The sequence below is a fragment of the Mus pahari genome, chromosome 15 (assembly GCF_900095145.1).
Source record: "Mus pahari chromosome 15, PAHARI_EIJ_v1.1, whole genome shotgun sequence".
NCBI lineage: Eukaryota > Metazoa > Chordata > Mammalia > Rodentia > Muridae > Mus > Mus pahari.
Window position 1 is genome coordinate 9,392,243 of NC_034604.1, and position 5,121 is coordinate 9,397,363.

The following is a 5,121-nucleotide window of genomic DNA, read 5'->3' on the forward strand; positions in this document are numbered from 1 at the left end:
AGAGAGAGAGAGAGAGAGAGAGAGAGAGAGAGAGAGAGAGAGAGAGAGAGAGAGAGAGACGGGTTTGTCTATCTTCCATAGTTTCTAGCCCAGGATTCATCCAGATGGTCACCTTGTTTGCAGCCTCAGGAGACCAGCCATACTATGCTGGTCCTCTGGGCCACAGAGTGTCAGGGTAAATGTATAGACATGGCTTTAAGCAGGTAAATCTGTAGTAATTTGTGAGACAGAAACCCAAAGCAAATATGAGTGGTAATGCCACAGTTTTGGGGTGTGCCAGTCACTGCTGGATCACTTTTCTCCAAATGAGTCAAGTCACTGGGTGAGGGCATATTGGGAATCCGAGGAGGTGTGAGGGTACTCTCTCTCTACTTCTTCACAGCATCTGTACACAAGACACGTTCATACAATGCTAGCAAGTTTGCTATTTCCAATTGCCGTATTATGAGGAGTATCAGAATTGACAAAGGTCAGGAAGCATGCGTGGCCCAGTGGTGCTCTGTACCTCTTCTCAGGGGCTTGCTGTCCCCAGACCTAGCACCACTCCTCCATTCTGCCCTTGCCTTGGGTTTGGAGTCATCACTTTTACTCGGAGAAAGGACCTTCCCAATGACCCACATTGTACCACACCACCCTTCCTCTGCACATAGTGAGTGCTCTTTAAGTACTGTCTGTGTGGTCCCAGTGTGATTCTTAGACGCTCCCAGGCCAGTCCATGTTCTCTCCTGATCAGTTTCCGTAGTCAGTCAAGTAGTAGAAGTGGAGACACTGGCTTTCCTTTCTTCTCAGACACTCATGCCTTTCCTTGCAGAACATTTTTGAAATCATTGGGAGTGGAGATACTCCAAGGCCGCGATGAATGAGCATCAAACAGGGGCTCAAGGTGAGTCTGCATGCTCAGCCTTTGATTTCTATGCCAAACACCAGGAGGATGCTCTCAATCTCTGTAAATTGATTGTGACTACAGATTTAGCTCTCCAAACCATAGACTGAGCTGCTAAACTATGCATTGAAATTGGGACACAGTGACCCACCCAAAAAAAGCCATCATCGCCTTTGATAATATGACATTTTAGACGTTGGTTAACCAAATGGCTGCTTTGGATCATAGGTTGATGCCCTGGGAGGCCCGCTCTTTTCTGAGGGGAGGCTAGGAGAGTCGTGGACTCTCATAGTCAAATCTTACTATTTTAGGAAAAAGAAAAGTGTCCAGATTTCTTGTTTCACTGAGTTGGGGAGCACTATCAACCCAGGGAGTTGGTTCTTTGATGTGATTCCCATCTAGGCTATTGTCTTCCACCTGATAGAGGTATATGTACATGCACACACACGCCCACACACGTACGCACACATGCGTGCACACACCACTGACAGGGAGTAATGACTGCCACATTCTACCTGTTTTATTATACATAAAACTACCCTAAAAGAATGTGAAGTTTCAGATTCAGAGAGATAAACATGATATGTTCTCACTTATAAGTAGGTATTAGCTGTAAAGACAATCATGCTACAGTCCACAGACCCAAAGATGCTAAATAATATTGGGGGTTTTAGGGTGCAAGCAAGAATCTCCCTGGGAAGGAAAAGTAGAATAGATTTCTACGGTGGACTGGGAGCAGGTGGAGTTGAGAATAGGAGGGATCAGGTTTTGAGGGGCAGGAGAAAATACTGGGGAAAATGACTGGATTTTGGGGGGCATTTCAGGATGAGGTAGAATATTATGGTTTGTATATGTTCAACCCAGGGAGTGACACTATTAGGAGGTGTGGCCCTGTTGAAGTAGGTGTGTTATTGTGGGTGTGGGCTTTAAGACCCTTATTGTAGCTGCCTGGAAGTCAGTATTCTGCTAGCAGCCTTCAGATGAAGATGTAGAACTCTCAGCTCCTTCTGTACCATGCCTGACTGGATGCTGCCATGTTTCCACCTTGATGATAATGGACTGAACCTCTGAACCTGTTAGCCAGCCCCTATTAAATGTTGTTCTTATAAGAACTGCCTTGGTCATGGTGTCTGTTCACAGCAGTAAAACCCAAACTAAGACACTTAGTGTAATGGAAACTATGAAAATAAAGTCCCTTAGCAGAGACTTCTAGTTATAGGAGACATGGTGCCTGAACCAGCCATGTTCTATAGCCAGGCTGGGTCTCAAGTGGAGGGACTAGGACACCAACCCAGGCACAAAACCTTCAACCTACAGTTTGTCCTGCCTGCAGAGTGTTTTGGGACCTGAGCCTAGCAGAATTGTTATCAAAAAGAACAGAAAGACATCCAGCATCTGATGGGAGCAGACGTAAAGGCCAGAGCCAAACATTAGGAAGAGTTGGGGGGTCGTGTAGAGGAGGGGGAGGAAGGATCAGAGGAACCAGGGATAAGGAATACCATGAGATCACGGCCCATTGAACTGACAAAGACTCATGGAGACTCATAGAGATCCGGGAGCTTATAAGGGTCTGACTCAGGTCCTCTGCATGTATGTTATGGTTGCGTTGCTTGTTCTTTGTGGGATTCCTAACAGAGGGAGCAGCGGATGTCCCTGACTCCTTTGCCTACTAGTGGAATCCTTTTCCACCTACCGGGTTGCCTAGTCAGGCCTTGATCTGAAGGTGTGTGTCTGGTCCTACTGTAGCTTGTTATGCCGTGCTTGGTTGATGTTCCTGGGAGGCTGAGTCAGGGAGATGGATCTGGGAGAGCAGGTAGGCAGGGGGAAGATAGATTTGGGGGCGGGGGGAAGGGGATGGAGAGAAAACTGCAGATGGGCCGTAATATATGTGAGAAGAGTAGTAGAAAGGAGTGAGGTTTGCTCAAGTGGGGTGGGAGGAAGCAGGGTGTTTTTGCTTCGACATCTGATACCTTTCTGGGTAGCCCCAGTTTACTTATGGTCTAGCTGAGAGGTTGAGCTTGACCTTTGCTTGTGACCTGGCTCAGACTGGCTTCAGAGTATTCAGTGTGGGCTTAGCGGAGGAGCAGCATTTCCCAGTAAGGTAGTGCTGGGAGGGGGGGCAGAGGGCATGTGCAGAAGTGCTATGTTGGAGGGCACGCTTGAATGAGTACCCCGGCATGTCTACCCATGTTTAATTTGGTACAGCAAGTCATGTGGCTTAACTCTAAGTGCAAGAGTGGGAACATACACTTCAGACTTGGAGGAGGAAGGCGAGATAGTATATCTGCCTGCCTGTCTGCCTGCCTTCCTTTCTGCCTGCCTGTCTCCCTGTCTGCCTGCCTGTCTAGCTAGCTGTCTCTTTGAGCTACCTTCCAAGCTGAGCACTAAGTAAATATTTATTTTCAGCTTTTAGGAACTTCATTTTCCTTCCACCTTTTTAAAAAATCTTTGCTCAGGCATCTGCAGGGCAGCTCAGGACCACTCAGTGGTGACTCCAACCCACTCAGTGGCCTGCACTGTGGGAGCTTCTGACCAGTCCTCAGTGGCTGGCTGCGCACTCCTGCCTTCAGTGGGAACTGGTGGATGGGCACAGAGGGTACCTGCAAACCCTCAGACCAGTCGGCTACCTCAGACTGAGCATCAGTGAACTCAAGAGCTGGTGTGGTCCATTCACCCTGGAGTTCCTCCTTGGTCACAGCCTTCTCAGCAGCAGCCTGCTCCTCCTTCTCAATCTCCCCTGGGTCTCTGTGGAAGTGAAGATCAGGCATAACATCCCATGGGTGCTCAAGGTCTCCCGCACCTTGCATGCAGAGTACTTTCTGGGCTAGCGTCCACCACATCAGAACCACTGAGTGAGCTCCCTTATTGTTGCATGGGATGGCAATGTCCACAAAGCACAGGGGAGAATCTGTGTTACACAGAGCAATGGAGGGCAGGTTGGCATAAGAGGCCTCTGTGAGTGGCTGGTGGTCAGCCCTGGGATCGGTCACCACTAGAAGCCGTGACTCCTTGAAGGTTGCCTGGATCTGGTTAGTGAAGGTTCCAGGTGTGAAGCGGCCAGCGATTGGAGTGGCTCCCGTGGCAGCAGCAAACTTCAGCACAGCTCACTGGCTGACGTCAGCAGGGTTCTCAATGGCAACAATAGCTCGAGCTGTGAGTAACAGCTTCCCCCCAGGTCCTCTTCAGATTTATGATGTAGATACTATCACTTTTCCTTTTGTAGGTGTACTGCTCCATCTGGAAGTAAAGGTTGGTGCCACCTAAGTGGGTTTCCGCAGCAAGGAACTTAAGAATATCCTCCTTTATCTGCAGGATGTCAAGGGCTCCCAACATTGTGTAAGTTTTCCTTTAAGTTACGATGGCAATCAAGAACAATGCCGTATGGACCCGTCCCCAGGTAGCACAGAAAAAGCCTAAGTAAATATTCTTAAACATTGATTTAATTCACTTCAAGAAGTAAGATGAGTATGTGTGTGCTTTAGCTCATTTTTCATTACTAAAACAATCTGAAGCCAAGTGCATTGTAAAGACAAGGACTGTATTTGGCGGGCAGTCTGAAGGTTCCAGAATATGGTTCTGGCAGGAAGGAAAGACAGGTGGGAGTGCTAAGTGTGTCCTGTCATAAGAACCTATTCTCTTGGAAAATCACACTCTCCTCTTGGACTTGACCTACCCTTGCAAGGCAGCATGAGCCCACTCACAGGGGTGGTACCCTATGACCTTATTACCTTCCACAAAAGGTCCTAATACATCAACTCTGCCTCAGGCACAACAATGCTGTAGGCACCCATTAGAGAGTTCTGAGCCCTGAACAACTTTAGTCTTGGCAGCTGGACACATCTGGACAGGCAGACAGGCAGGATCCTGAGTAGAATTCAACCTTCTGAGCATGGGAGCTCCCTCTGCATCCATTTCTTCTTGCTGCTCTGACTGCTCCACATTAATTCAGGTCACTTTCAGTTAAGAAAGGAGACGAGTGTTTCAAAGAAAAATGTTCTCTATGAAATATTTAAACACAGTTAAAACTACCAGCAAGGTAGAGCTGAGTGTTTTATGTGATAATGGTTGCTCAAATCTTAGTTCCCTGCAGGTGGTAAGGAGAGACCCACAGTGGCAAGCTCCTCTAGTGTTACCCAGTCGGCCACATCCAAAACCAGGGCCAGTGTTGTGGGGCTGAGTTCCTTCAATTGTTTACTGTGATGATTGGCAGCTCTCATTGCTTTAAGGATCTGGGGCAA

The 5,121-nt window shown here is 47.9% G+C and overlaps 1 pseudogene; it reads right to left on the reverse strand.

Moving 5' to 3' along the window:
- Nucleotides 1–3,355: 3,355 nt before the first annotated feature.
- Nucleotides 3,356–4,216, reverse strand: LOC110333310 (annotated as a pseudogene).
- Between the last annotated feature and the right edge of the window lie 905 nt (nt 4,217–5,121).